Genomic DNA, 16,241 nt, shown 5'->3' on the forward strand with positions numbered 1-16,241 from the left:
TGTCTCGAGAACAGGAGACTAAGGAGGGATATGACCAAATCTGTGTTCTAGAAAAACCATCGTGGCTGCAATGTGGAAAAAAGATTGAGAAGAACAAGTAGGAGATAGGGAGACCTCAAAGAAAGCTGTCTCAGTAATCCAGAAAAGAGACCATGGTGATAAAGGCAGAGTGAAGCGGATGGATTCAAAATATATTTAAGATGTGGAATCCATCTAAATTCTTGGTGATAAAATGGTTGTATCAGGAAAGAGAGGTATTAAGAGTGCTATCCAGATTTATGCCTTGGGCTAGAAAGTGGGTAGTTGGGCCAATCACTGAGACAAGGGACTTGAGAAATGCTGGTAAAGGTACACACAGAGAGTTTGAGATAACTGGGGGGCATCCAAAGCATACATGTCTGGTACGCAGCTGCATACAAAGGTGGGAAGCTCGGGAGAGATCTAGGTTCTGTTTCTGGGAGCCAACTGCGTATAGATGTTGTTGTTGGTTTTTTTTTTTGGCGGGGGCGGCGGGCAGGAATGTCAGGTAACATAAGAAATGGAGAAAGTCCACCTAGTGAGCTGGCTGAAATTAGTTTCACTTGACTGGTAGGGATATTCTCTAGGTTACAATGGGTTCTAGAGTAAGTCAGAAGAAACAAAGAATGACTGTAGATAATCCCTAAGTGTGATGTGAAAGGAAGAAAAAGAAAGGGCAGTGGCTCAAGCGAAAGACGGAAAGGAAAGGATATTTTTTTAGGATCATGGAAAACACTACGATCCACTGTACATCCAATGTATGGAGGACTAAAGCTTGTTATCTACTACGTAATATCAATATTTTTGTGTTATTTCAGGGTTTTACTATAGTATGACTATATATACCTTCTTTGTCCCTTTTCCTCTAGTTATAGGGAAGTATATTTAAAATACTCTGTGTGATAACATTAATAGGCAGTAAAGGAACCTTTTAAATTAAAAGGTTTTTTGTCCGCTTAGGCAAAATAATAGCATTTTCTTCTATGACTGTAGCAATGTAATGCATGGTTCCTTTTTGGCCTGAAACCAAGAGTGCATCTTTCTAAATACTAATTTGGAGTAACTCAGGCATGAAGTAATGGCAGCAAGAGGCAATTCTATCAGAGTGTTTTTAAGACTGCAACAACAATTGGAGAGCTATTTGTATTTCAAAATACATGAAAATTTCTGATAACATAGTCAAACAATATGAGTTTAAATTTTTGGTCTGCATCCCCAAATGATATCTCTTGGGAAGTGTAGCTATTTACCAGGTGTGGTTTTTCCTTTTCTTCCCATTTTTTCTTTTTTTTTTTTTTTATTTACTCAGGGTGGCAATATTTTGTTCCTTTTGTTAGTCCAAGACAAATAAGACCAAATTATTTACAGGCTGCAAAATACTAAAGGCTTAAAAGGATGACATTGAGCTTCTGTAAAAGAATATTTCTAACAATTGAGTGATGAACTGTTTAAACCATGTCTTCTAAAATCTTTCTTTCTTCCAATTTTATCTGCCCTCCATAATTATCTTAAAAATTTTAATATAGAAAAATTAAATTGAAAGGCTCTTTTAATGTTGAGTAAAACCTACAATTTTAACAACATAAAAGTCAGGAAATTCCAAAGTTAAATTCACTATAACCATTTGGACTTGGCAAAGATGCAAGCATTTAATATTTTCTGTTCCCATTTTTTCTTTTAAACATCAGTACATTAAGACATAATCATAAAACCCTTGGGATTTTTAAATGTATTTTGGCATAATGTAGTAGGAATCTTAATTTAAGAAATCTTGATCTTTCATCAATAATTTGATGATGCATCAAGGCATTTATTTTGTATTTTCTAAATAAATGGCATTAAGTGAAAATGTGTCCTACCTTCCATTATAGAATTATTATATAAATATTCATTAGCCTCTGTGCTTTTCATACTTATCGCCATAAAAGGAAATAAATTCAACAAAAATGGTATGCCCAGTTACTAAGACACATACTATATGCAATTCTTATTAAAAAAAGTTAATCTTTGAATTGTTACAGTTGTATTTTCCTGGGTTTGGCTGATTTCCTTATTCCCCTGATAGATTTCATTCATATATATCCAGTTTAAATTCAATATGTAACTGTACATACACTGAACTGCACAGACATATCTGTGTTTGTGCACAGATTGGATTGTGTAGGTGTAAGTATGCAGGGGTCACTCCTAAGGCTCACTCAGCCTGTAAAGCACACAATTTGATTTGCTCAAGGAGGTGATGGAGTTGCATAAATCCAACAACTCATCCACTAGCATTCTGTGTGCAAAGTGGCAAATTCAAAATGGCTGACTGGGAAAACTCACCAAGACTGATTGGACCTCACTGGGGTCACACTCTGGGCTGACAGAGCACAGACACATTTGCACAACATATTGAATGACTGCTTTACAGTACAAGACAGAATTGTTGCTTATCCACAGGAAGTAATCTGGACAATTCTCAAGGACACTGAAGCACCTCAGGGGTCTTCACTGAGATTCTGAAAGACCTTCATGTTTGAAATTCACTTTTCTTTAAATTACTCACAGGATCTGTCTGATGATTTATGCAAAAGTTAAATGTTTGCCTGCAGACTTACAACTGTAAGTCATGAAGTTGAAATGTTTTCAAATAAACTGAGAAAATATGTGGTAATGAGTATTTGAAACCATAAGGGTGCAAGCAGAAAGTAACTTTTTATTTCTCCCACTGCCATTTTGCACATTTTCTTTTGACCAGTTCTTTCTTGACCCTAGGAAATTTCAGGCAGCTCCCTTAGGTTTTCCTACCCTTTTTAGATGAACAAAATGTCTGCTCAAATGCAACAAACCACATAGTTCTAATTTCTCATCCAGTTAAAGCTTTTCCTCCTTCCCAGTTTGAGCCTGCAGAAGCTTAGAAGCCTTCAGCAGTGGAGATGTGGTTGTCTTTTTTCCTTCTATTTTCCTATTCCTCCCTCCCAAGACAGCAGCTATTAAGAGTTCTTTCAATGCTGTAGTGGGGAGGAGAGAGGACAGGTACTGGTAACAAAGATTTTACTTGGTTGGTGGAGATGTTATCTCACAGATTTTTCCTTCTCAGTCTCCTTTGCTGGTTCTTTCTCATCTCCTGGACCTCTAAGTGTTGAAATGTTCTAGGGCTCAGCCCTTGGATTCTTCTCTATCAAAATGCTCCCTTTATGATCTATCTATTCTCGTAGCTTTAAACATCAGCTACAAGCTGAAGACTCCCAAACTTATATTGTGAGCCTCGACCTTGCTCTGGACCTTAACCCATATACGCAACTACAACTGGCTACCTGAATGTCTAATAGGTGTCTCAAATTAACCATCTAAAGCTGAGGTCATGGTATCTACCCCCCCACCCAACTATGTACCCCCCACAGATGTTCTCCATCTCAGTTAATGGGAACTGTGTGACCTCCCTTCGGAAAACCTTGGAACTACTCAATTCTTTTGTTTCCCCAGCTCACAAGTGACCCTCAACAAATTCTGTTGGTTCAACCTTCAAAATACATGAAATTCAACCATTTCTTATCACGTTTACCAATAAACTCCTGGTCTAAGCTATCATCAAAACTCACACTACTGCAATAGCTTTTTAATTGCTCTCCCTGCATCCACATGTTCCCTTATCATCTTTTTAACCACCCAGCAGCCAGAGCAAATCTTTTTAAATGGAGGTCAGAATATTTCACTCCTCTGCTCAGAACTCTCCATTGACTCTCATTTTGAGAACTCAAATTAAAGTCCAAAGTACTTACCTGGGCCTGCAAAGCCCCACAAAATCTGGCACCAGACTGCATCTCTAAACCTGTCACTTCCTAGTCACGGTCCTCCTTACCCCTGTGCTCCAGTCACACTGGCCTCTTTAACATTCTCTCCATCCCTCAGGCATGCCCCTGCTTCAGAGCCACTGCACTTGCTGGTCCCTGTCAGGCATCCACCTCCCCTCACAGCCATGGTTTTCCCCTCACCTCCTTCACACCCTCATTCTCACCCAGCTTTGATTTTCTGATGGCTTTTTCACATCTGACAGACATGGTGTAGATTTTTACTTGTTTACTGTTTGTCCCTTGTTTTTACAATGTAACCTGCATGAGAGAAAGGATTTTTATCCGCTTGTTCACTACTCTTTCCCCAGGGTCTAGTAGTGTGCTAGGAACTCAATAAATATTTTTCTGAATGAATGATTCTGGCATCAGTGCCCTCTGGGCATGGTGGCTACAAAGCCTAATACTTTTACTGATATTTTGGGAAACCTCAATGCTGAGGTCTCTCACTTCTCACCGCTGAGCCCAGGGATACCTCCTCTATCTGACCACTTGTAAGTCTCTCAACAGCCCCAGTTTTCTGACAGTTTATCCCCAGGCTAGGATCACCCACCTTACAGGAATCCATGTGGCAAGAGCTCTTTTCAAGAACACCCAACCCATCTCCTTTCTGTGGGGTCCTCACTTGGGAGGTGGGAAACTCATGTATCTTTTGCCTTTCAAACTCTGGAAATGCAGAGCAGAGAGTCTTCAGATCTGGGTTGGGCTCCACTTCTTTTGTTCCCCCTCCTACACTCTAGTTCATGGGCAACACTTTCCAAAAAAGATCCTCACTACCCTTCAACTTCTTTAAGGATTCTCTCTTTTTACACAGCCCAGAGGTGAGGGATGAACCAATGAAGGCAGAACAATCTTCCCCTTTCTTTTCTCCCTCATCTCACTCCATTGTTCACAAGTTATGCAAATGATAAAGACAGTAGTTACATATAATATAACAATATTCCTAAAAGAAAAACACAATCAAATTTTAATTAAGTGTTTAAAGAGGAGCATGTCCTAGAATATATTTTACCATGAGATCCACATACTTTCTTGATTCTAGATAGAAATATTAATACTCGATTAACTAGTCACTACAAATAGAGTGTCCACACTAGTACACAGGATTTATATAAAATGCAACATCACACTTTTTGGAAAAAGAAACATCAACATGAACAATCTTCTATCTTGAAGCTATAGGCAATATTTTTAATGTAAAATCAAGTTTCAAACAAATGTCAGAATGCTATACTTCCTGTTTTTGTTAGTTAACTATAAAAAATATTTTTTTATCATATGGTAAATTAAGGGAAAAATATTCCATGTGGTAGGAAAAGTTATGATAACCTAATTGGTGATTAGCTGTATTCTATGAGTTTGTTATGAAGAATTAATTTTCTAAGCCAACAACTAAACATTCACAATATGGATTTACTAAAGTATTAGATGAGAAATTTTTAGCAAACTTCAAATGTTTTCTATTACAAAATATCTTCAATGGCTTCCAATCTGTTGTGCTTAGAACCCAGCAAAACAAGAAAGGAACCTTTGATAGTTTTTCCCAACATTACTGAAAGCATTTTTTTATATGCCTTCATGTTAAAACAGAACCTATTTATGTATAAGCATATAGCAGTAGTTTTAGAAAAAGTTTGCTCATATTTTTGTTTGAAAATTTTTATTTTAAAAATAAAATACTAACTGCAGTAGCATACACATCCCTTCTTTTTGAGTGCTGCATTGATTCATAGACCACATACAGGTAGATGCTTAAGAGTAGAATGAACTGGAATGATGTTAATGATGTCAACAGAAATTTTCTTGTAATTTCAGGAATAACCAGGTTTCTAATTACAGTCTAGGTGACAGCAGAGAAGAATAGAAAAAGAGCAATACTATAAGAAAGGATGGGAAGAAGAGGAGACAGCAATTGGAGATAAGAAAGATAGACCTAGAAAGAAAGATAACAGAGCTAAATTTTTTATGATCTTATTAGCAGCCCATTCCTTTCCTTTTGGAACTCTCTGGCAAACATAATGGTGACCCTGAGTTTCAGTTTGGAGAACACATTTTCAGAAGTAAAACAGCTTTGTGATAATAATAACAATAACTATAATGATGATAATAATAAATCTTACAATGTCATTTCTAAAATTCTAGTCATTAAAAATCACATCTCCATACCAACTGCTATATCCTTGAATCACTTATATTACTTTTTACTTAATATATTTCTGTATGCATACTCATTTAAAAAATTTAAATAAGAGGATTTTTAGGGCACTGAAAATAGTCTTTATGATACTGTAATGATGGATACATGTCAGTTTTCATTTGTCCAAATCCAATGTGCAATACCAAGAGTGAACCCTAAGGTAAACTACAGGCTTTCGGTGATTATGATGCATCCATATACGTTCATCAATGTAACAGAGGTACCACTCTGGTGGGGGATGTTGATAACGGGGAAGGCTCTCCAGTGCTGAGTCAAGGACTATAGGAGAAATCTCTATACTTTCTTCTCAATTTTGCTATGAGCCTAAAACTGCTCTAAAAAATAAAGTCTCTACAAAAAATTTTAATTTGAACTTTGTTATAATGAATAATACTTTCAGGAATAGCATTCATAAACACATAGTTTTGATGTATTAGTTATGTTTTTTTCCTTAAGACATTTTAATGGATTATAACTATTAAAATAAAATTTGTTTGTCCATGACCCACCTAAAATCACCTAACCAGTCACTAAGAAAATAGCTATAAAATTAGGTAAAGGGAAGACAATTTGAAATAGGGCAAGAATAGTGATAACCATGATAATCAAGAACAGGGGTTGGCAAACTGCAGCCTATTGCCTGTCTTTGTAATGAAAAGTTTTATTAAAACACAGCCACACTCATTCATTTATGTATTTAATGTCTATGGCTGCTTTTGCATTAGGGTGGTAGAGTTGCATATCAGCAATAAAAGGTGACTTCCATCTCCAAAAATATTTATTATCTGGCCCTTTACAGAAAAAGTTTGTCGACCCGTGATCTAGAAGGACTCTGCACTCAAGAGTGCCTTGAGTTTGCTTTAATTTAAAGAAATGAAACTGGAAATCATAAGCATTTGGGGGAGGTTTATGAGACAATGAAAGTTCCTGAGGTCATTTGGGAAACCACTCTCAAAAAGAAGGCCCACTCCCTGTAACAGAAGATTGGAAAACGAAGGTCAACACAAAGTTTTAAGTTAAACTGAAATGTTAAAGGATGTATCACTTTTATTATCTTCTCTTTTCATTTTTTATTAACTAGCAAATAGTACTGATTTTGCTGGATAAGAAAGTCCTCACCATAATCCCTAATACATATAAGAACAAAATGAAAAGCTGTTTACTTCTATGTGATATGAACTCTTATATGATATTCTATCACAAATTAGAGAAGGGAAATTTTGATTTATAGTCACATACTCCTGGTAGCATTTCCAAGAATTTGGAAGTTGAAACCTAAAGCTTAAAAATATGTTTATGCTTCAGATTAGCATCAGCTACAGCTAGTTAAATCAAGCCGTACTAAATTTAGTATGATGGTGTACAGCTGTTAGTAAACATTGCCCAAATTGTCTTCTGCCAATCACCAGAATTCAGCCACGCTAGACTGTACAAACCCGCAACTTTGCCCTGCATTTGTCCTATGTGCACTGCTGCTGGACTGAGACAAAAATATACTCAGACAGCTTTCATAGTTAAACTGAAAAAGATATGTTAACATGTGAAATATGAAACCACCGTCCATCAGGAAAACCAAAGCTTACACAGAAAACACAGTAACTCATATAATATCCATATGATGACACTGAAAGAAACTTGCACATACTATAACTAAATTTATTCATTTGTTTATTTTAAATTCTGTGTCCTTGAAATAAGAGCTGCTTAAAATAGTTGTCTTCTGGAAGTAAGTAAAACAACAGGTACTTGGAGAAACAATTTACTTGACCTTTTGACCAATACAGCAGGAGACTATAGTTAAAATTTTCAAAATCATTTATATTATCCTTAATTAATTGCACTTAAATCTAGCAAAGGCAGAGTATAGATGAGAAACACTTTACACTGAAATATGAAAGGATTATATTTAATAAAAAGAGAGATTCCTAATTTGGGACTATGAAAGAAACACAGCTTAAGCATTATCACAGCTTTGTTTATTTATATCTTGACTAAAATGGAAGCTCTAAAATTAATTAGTAGCTCCTAAAAATTTTCACCAGTCCTTCATACATTTTTCCATGCCTAGGTGGTGAATGTAGTATACACAAGGTCAGTAACTGACAACACTTGTAAAAAATGCAGTCATGGATCAAGGTATTATATTTCAAATTTTGTTACATTTTTACCTGACTACACAGGACATTTCTTTAGAGTAGACTAATTTCCTTCAGGCACTGAGCCATGGTAATTTGTGAGATAGCTTTTCTCTCTCTCTCTCTCTCTCTTTCAGTAGAAGCTAAATTTACATATCGAGAATATTGTAAAACCAGCATTTTATTTTGTTTATTTTGGCCTGCATTATTGCCTTTACATTTCTACTATAAAACAGCAATGACTTAGTAAAATGAATAAATGAGGGAGCATATTTGAGTTTATATCTTTTTTTTTCTAATGTCAAAGTTCAAAATGTTCACCTGATCCTTTCATTCCAGGGTAGAATAGATTTTTCTATCACTAACACACACCTACTTTTGCATCTCTGAGAACGGTTTTTTGCAGGCTCTCAATTTTTCCAGTGATCTTCAGCAGAAAGTGAACTGCAAGAATCATGTAAATTACTTTACCATGCTTTTTTTCATATTTATTTAAAAAGGGATTTAAATATACAATGGCACTGGGGAAACACTGGTTCCACCATTTGGGAAAATTTCCCTGAATCCACTAAAATACAATTTCCTGACCATTGTGTTATGCTAAATAAATAAAAGTCCCCTGGGCCTCAAATATCCATTTCTGTAATTTGGGTGAAACTGGGGCTAGAGGAGTAAAAACAGGGTGAGACGTCAGGAATTAATGGATAATCTTAAATCCCCAGTTCCATGTTCCTTCATCATGATGATGGGTTTGAGTCCATTTCATTGTTTGTTAATACTTTGGTCAGAGTAGGCAAATATATGCTCCAGTAGGTCAATTTTGTTTTGTTCTGTTTAAGATTAAAAGAGTTTATTTATAGGAAACTGTACTACAAGTAATAACTGAAATGTTATATTAGAACTCTTTTACAATTATTTTTTTAAGATCTCAAATCACATGGTTTATTGAATCTTTTATAATTAAATTGTCTATGCTATATATCCCTGCCATCTTTAACAAAGACCTAAAAAAGGCCAAATGCTTTCTTTATCTTATATAATACTCATAAAAACCTTATATAGAAAAGACCATTATTATCTCTACTGTAAAGATAAAGGCATTAATTTGCTTGAGATCACACAGTCCCCACATGCTGCTGAAGCACAGACCCTGACATTTGGGCCCCAAATCTTGTACTATTTGCTCCTATGCTCTCCTCTCTCTCCACATTTATTTCCTGAATTGTACTTGAAACTTAAATTGTCATTTCTCTCTACAATTTTCCTCTTGTTCTTGGAATGAAAACTTTAAAAAATAAATTTCTTGTAAAAGAAAGTTAAATTGTAAAGCAATTATACTCCAATAAAGATTTTTAAAAAATCACATTTAAAAAAAAGTTAAAATGTGACCTGAATATTTCTAATTTTTTTTCTAATTGATTCAAAACCTAGATCACAAGCTAAAGAATATCTTTTTGTTACATAATTTTCTTTTGGAATATGTATTTTTCACAGACTTCATGTCTGTAATGATGATGCTACCCATAATGCCGTAAATAAAGAACTCTTTCTCCTTCAGGCTTTCGTGGAAAAGTATGTGTGCAACTTTCCATGAAAACCATTTCATTTAGGTTTAAATTAAGGGAGAGATGTCACTTCAGTAACTCAGTATGAAATATTGCTGTGAGTTGCCTAAGATTGCCAAAGTAGTGCCCAAGTTACTTAATGCATGCATTTTAATAGCAGAAGTCATTTGTGAGAAGAAGCTGAGAGTTTAGACTGGCAACTTCTGATAAATACCCTAGAAAGTGATATGTGCTGATTTTGCCTCAAATGTCGGCCCCAGGCTGCTGTTTGGCTGCTCCTCTGGACTTCCTATCATTCTTGCCTGCTGGCCTCACTTTCTTGGATGTGACATTTCCATTCATGAGACACATGGGGGGCTTCTAAAGTCAAAATTGAAAACCCCACTGCTAACCTGGCCCATATGCCCTTCCCAAATGGTTATGAAAGCATAAATGCTTCAGATTTCCATTTTAGATTTTAACTCTTAATATATATGCAAAAAATTTCTAAGCCACTCAAGGCTCTGCCTCCCAAGATAAATGCATCATGAAAAGCAGATTCCTTAGTGCAAAGAACTTTTACTATCAATTCATTTGATTACAAGTCACTGTCTACCTTCTATGGGGGGGCGGGGAGAAAGAGAGAGAGAGAAATGAAAACACAGGGAACTTGCTGGATGTCATTTTTGCTTAGCACACACAGGAAGCAATGGCAAGTTGAGCCAGGCTTTGATTCTCAGAGCTAGTAGTTCCATTTAAATAAAGTTTCCATTATTGTCCCTGTGTTATAAAATTAATAACTTTGTTTCCAGGGGAGAGGGTATGGGGAACTGGGAAGAAGGAGGCTGGGGACTAAGATCAGGTTAACTTAGGAAAATGAGCTTTAGCAATCTTTGCCAGTGTGCTGGACTTGCCCAGAATTTAATCCTGTTCTCAAGGAGGCGTTTGGGCTATTATAGGCTCCATCCCTTCTATTAATATACCTCAAAAATGAGACTGAATATTGAAGGCTGTTGCCAGGAAAATGCTATGCTTCAGATGAGGTGATGCTTCAAAAGCCAAGATACGGAAACAACCCAAGTGTCCATCAACATACGATGGATAAAGAAGATATAATGGAATATTACTCAGCCATAAAAAATGAAAATTTACCATTCGCAACAACATGGATGGAACTAGAGAGAATTATGCTTTCTGAAATTAGTCAGAGAAAGACAAATATTGTATGTTATCACTTATATGTGGAATCTAAAAAATAAAACAAATGAATGTATGTGCAAAACAGAAGCAGACTCACAGATATAGAAAACAAACCAGTGAATATCAGTGGAGAGAGGGAAGGTGGGAGGGGCAAGATAGGTGTATGGTACACAAACCACTATGTATAAAATAGATAAGCAACAAGGATATATTGTAGAGCACAGGGAAATATAGCCATTATTTTGCAATAACTTTAAGTGGAGTATAACCTATAAAAATATTGAATCACTATGATGTATACCTGAAACTAATTTAATATTCTAAGTGAAGTATATACCTCAATTAAAAAAAAAGAGTAGGTCATGCTTAATGCTTTGGGAAAATATAAATAAATTGTAACATGTGCAAAACAAAAACTAACAAGATATGGAAATGTTTGCAGTATCTTTGCTTCTCCTGTATGATTTCTTAATCTGTATCATGAGCTCAAAGCCTCGAGGAAAAGACCTAAGGAGTAATTTAGAAGATGGGAGTCTAGCCCTGTGAGCCAGAGTGGGCTCACTGATCGCTCAGCAGATGCTTCTCTGAAAGGCAGCACACAGGCCTGGGATGAGGGGGGAGGCACCCTAACTGCAGAGTGTCAGGCTCTTTGTTCCCCAATCAGGCATCAAACAACAGTAGGTGGAAACAAGGCTCAGCATGCTAAGCCTTGTGACCTAAGCTGCCTACACAGACATCAATCCTAGTGGAAATGTGAATGAGTCACCCTTTGGGAAATGAAGGGATCAAAAAGAGAGGTAGATATCCCTCCGGAAAATCAGCGTATGTGTGTCTGCAAGTATACTGACCACTATTCACAACAGGAAGAACCAGAAAACGATGCCCATCAGTGAGAAAGTGGATAAACACACTAAGATAAAGCCACATAATGGAATATTATATCCTATTCTAAAGAATGAACTAGAACAACATGCAACTATATAGATGAACTATTTCATTATAATAAAAGCTCCACACAGATCAAAATTTTTTTGTAAAATTTTAAAAACTGAAATAATAATTAACAATAATAAGTGAAATATCTATAGGTGTAATACAACCATCTAAAAAAAGCCAGAAAAATGTAGAATCCAGATACAAAGTGTGGTTGAGGGAGCACCATGATCAATACGGGTTATTATCCTGGCCCTGGCTTTTATTTTTGGTAGTTTCATGGGTACTTATTACATTATTTAAAGCAACTTAAAAAAGCAGGCTATGACACCCAAACATTGAGAGGACCCTTGGACACAGGGTCTGAAATGACACTGACACCTGGAGGTGGCATCATGGTCCCACATTAGTATGAGGATACAGAAGAGCCAGGCAATGAATGAAGCTCTGGACCAGGTTCAGGTCACAGTGGGTCCACTGGGTGCATGGACCCAGCTAGTATTCACTTCCCAAGACCTCAAATGTCTAATTAGTCGGAACACACCTATTAGTTGGCACAACTGGCACAGACAGCACTTGGCCTGTAGAGCAAGAGCTATTATAGTGAGGAAGGCCAAGTGGAAGCCTCTGAAATTGCTCCACACTTTTAGATAGGGAATCAAAGAAAAAAAGAAAGCAGGGTTTGTGTGGAATAATAATGAGATTATGCCATGAAACAAATACGGTGATGAATAAAATTCTGTGCAACTGAGAGAGAGAGGGAGCATAGATATGTAGGTAGATGTGTGTATATGTGTGTGTAGAGAGAAAAGAAATCCTGAAATAGACAAATGCAATCACCATAAAGTAGAGCTAGATTGACCTGTTTCCTACTTTAAAAGTCCTAACCTACCTATTTGCAAAGGAGCAGCCTGTGTTTTGACTCCTGCATCAGCTGTGATTTCACTGGGCCATGAAGCTCATTTGCAGTTGATGACCAGGATTTTTGCAGCTTTTTGTTTAAAGATGATTTAAGAACATGTTTCTTCACAATACAACTACTACATACACCCTTTAAAATAATACTTATATTTTTGCCAAAAGCAAATTATAATCAGCTTCATTGTATTAACACCCTGACCTCTTCCTCTTTTACTATTAATTTCTCTAGACCTCTGCTATTGACTCCCTTCTGTGAATAAAGACAGAATTAGTTCGGTTCCAATTTTCCCTACCGTTGTTCTCCTTCCCCTGCAATTTCAATTCTAAAGTCATAAAGAATGGATTATTTTAGCACAGTGGTACATAATAAACTTTCATTTTAATAAATAGAAAATATAGCAAAATCTCCACAGCCAGTACAAGGATCACCGAAATGGGTCTAACTCTGACCTTGCTGGATTGCAGGGCATGACCACAGAATGCAATGAGCAAACAGGTACCCCTGTTGCTTCTGCTGTCTCCATGAGTTTCCCCCTGTAAATACAGTCCATGAGTTGGAGTGTGTGCTGCCCGGTCACCCATCTTTGCTTGCTCAACAGAGCTTGCTGAGAGTGAAAGCTCTGGAATGAATCTAGCAGGTTGGACCCCTGGCTCCATGGTTTCCTAGCCATTAAACCTTGCAAAAGTCACTCAGACTCTCTGTGCCTCAGTCTCTTCTTCTGTAAAGTGGGTTAATAATAGTAATCAACCTCACAGCACTGTATTATGATTTAATAAGAAAACCCATGTAAAGTGGTTTAAGTATAGTCGAGAATAAATTAAGTGCTCCATAAATATTAGCTTTTATTAATATGTTATTTTGGCACAAATTACCTGCAGGCAGACTCAGACAAAAAATTACTAATAATGCACAATAAAAAGTGTTGTGATAGAGGAATACCTTATTTGTTATGAGAGCAGAAAGTAGATTTGAGTTTAACAGCGTGGGCTTTCTTATTTAAGGGAGAGGGGATTTATGTTTTAACTACAGTGTTGCAAATTTCTTAAGAAGATTTAAAAGCTAGTTCTGTGTTTTTTAAATTAATGACCTAAAACGTTTTCCAATGTTTACAGTCCCCTTACTTGAATCTCAATTTTTAATATGTAGTTTTCTTTGGGAGAAATAGTCAATGAATTTATTTATTATTTATTTTAAAGTTAATACACTTTTGGTAATATGAGTAAAAGTAAGTACCTTTCAGTTTAGCACAGACGTTTATTTTCCACGGTTTATCAGAGTTGGAACAGCAGCTAACGATACTGTGCCAACAACTTTCATGAGTTTCATGAGCATAAATAAATACATTTGTTGTCACAAATCCCAAACAACTAAATACTGTGGTAATGGAGCAAAGCTGAAGACCCTTCAGAATAAATTGCAAACAACTATTTGACATGTAAAGGGCCACGGAAGGGAAACTTTCCAATACAGTGATGCTATTTTCCTGCCTTCCATTTAAGCCAGGAAAGAATAACTAGCTCAAGGAATGTCAGAGAAGGTATAGTCTGGGAGGAGGGATCATGTAAGGACATCTGGTACCTACTTGTGCTTTATCCAAGTGGACTGAAATTCAAAATAACATATTTTATTATAAAAAAGAAAAATGTGAACAGTCTTCTGATACACCATTTCACATTATATTGATATGTTCTGCTTTTCTTCTTCATTTAAATTAAACAGACATTTAGATGAATGAATCTTTGAAAAGCGTAAATAACTGAAACAACTTTCTTTCTGGATGTGAATAAATAGTTTATTCCACCAAAGAATAATTTTGCCCACTGTATGACAGAATTAGGAAAAGGTTTTGTAGGCAATCTGGCCCAGGAGAAATAAGATATGACTTTTGTAGACATGAGAGGTATTATTGAATCTGGGATACTAACTTAGTGATGGGGGAAAATAACTGATTCTTTTACAGACAAACAGAGAGAGAGAAACATATATTCCTTTCTGCTTTGGACTCAGATTAACTGCTCGGACAGTAGCCTATAACTGAACATGAGAAAAAAGAATCCACCCGACTAATGATGTGAAACAAAACAGGCCTCAATGATAGATACAGAGTCACAGGTTTCAAACATTAAATTAGGAGATGAATGCTCCTTCACCATTTTTTTTTCATTTTAGTATAAACTATATATGTTCAAACTTCCAGTAGAACAAGCCTTTTAGGATAAGATTTTAGTTAAGAAGATATCCCAATGAACAAGCAGAAGATAGTTCTTCCTCTTAAACAGAGAGTGAAGGTCCCTGACCTCAAAAGCATTTCCTGCAGGTGACCAAAGAGGGACAATGATACAAAAATCTAAAAATGCTAAACTGCACTTAAGGTTCATGCTCTTGGTTTTTGAATTGCAACCAAAGTAAAATAAGATTATTAAGAAAGTGAAAAAAAAAGTCAGATGAAGGAAAAATTCCCATCATGAAGATTACTGGCCTCTTTCCAAAAACAATTTCAACTCTGGCCCCATATTTTCTTTTCTTTTGGATATTCAACCCAAGTAAAAGAACTTAACTTATTATCTAGCCTGTTCCCAATGAATCAATATAGCTTACGATATATCAGGAACTGTTCCAGGCTATTTGATATAACATGAACCAAGACAGAGTTTTTGTCCTCAACGATCTTACTCAAGTGTTGAAGTGAGATGGTCAATAAACAAATACACATACAAAAAAATCAATAACACAATTTTTCAAAGTTATTAACGTGACTTTGCAGTTTCTTGTTAATGCTACCACCACTCCCCTAATGACATATTCAAAGCTCTAGAGTTACCTTTCTTATTTCTGAACAGATCTAGTAACTTACAGACTGAAAAAGATTTCTTTGGAGAATTTCATTGCCATATGAACAGAAATATAAAATGTGCTATAATAGAAATAGGGAGGGCATCATTTGAAACTAAATCTTTTAGTACTTCTATATTTCACATTCATTGTAATCCACATAAAAAATTAAAATCTTACCTTTGACAGTTGGTCAAAAGTAATTGCTATCATCGTATTTTTATTTAGAACAAACAGTAGCTTTAAACTTATGGCAACACTTTTGCATTGATACTACATAAACTATATGTAAGCTGACTATAATTCAAAACCTGTAACTGAGTGTAGCAACAGTTTATAGTCTTTCCAGATATATTATGCCACCAATTACACTAAATAATTTTATGTAAGGAAACACCACTTGATCTTTTACATAAAGAGACACTATAACCCAAAGAAAATTGATAATACTCACTTTTAAGACCTATTCAAATAAATATGACTTAGACACAAAGTAAAGGCTTCATAAAATCCTTAGCTTTCAAATTCTAATCACCACTTCTTCCAATCATACTATTCCCCACCAATCCCAAACATTAAATCACATAATTTTTTCTCGGCTTTGGTTAAATGGATTTGGCTGCCTGG

The 16,241-nt window shown here is 35.8% G+C and overlaps 1 protein-coding gene across 1 annotated transcript in view; it reads right to left on the minus strand.

Moving 5' to 3' along the window:
* FBN2 (fibrillin 2) overlaps positions 1-16,241 on the minus strand; it is a 231,314-nt gene that overhangs the window by 134,158 nt on the left and 80,915 nt on the right. The window lies entirely within an intron of this gene.

Source organism: Globicephala melas, chromosome 3, assembly GCF_963455315.2.
Source record: "Globicephala melas chromosome 3, mGloMel1.2, whole genome shotgun sequence".
Lineage (NCBI taxonomy): Eukaryota > Metazoa > Chordata > Mammalia > Artiodactyla > Delphinidae > Globicephala > Globicephala melas.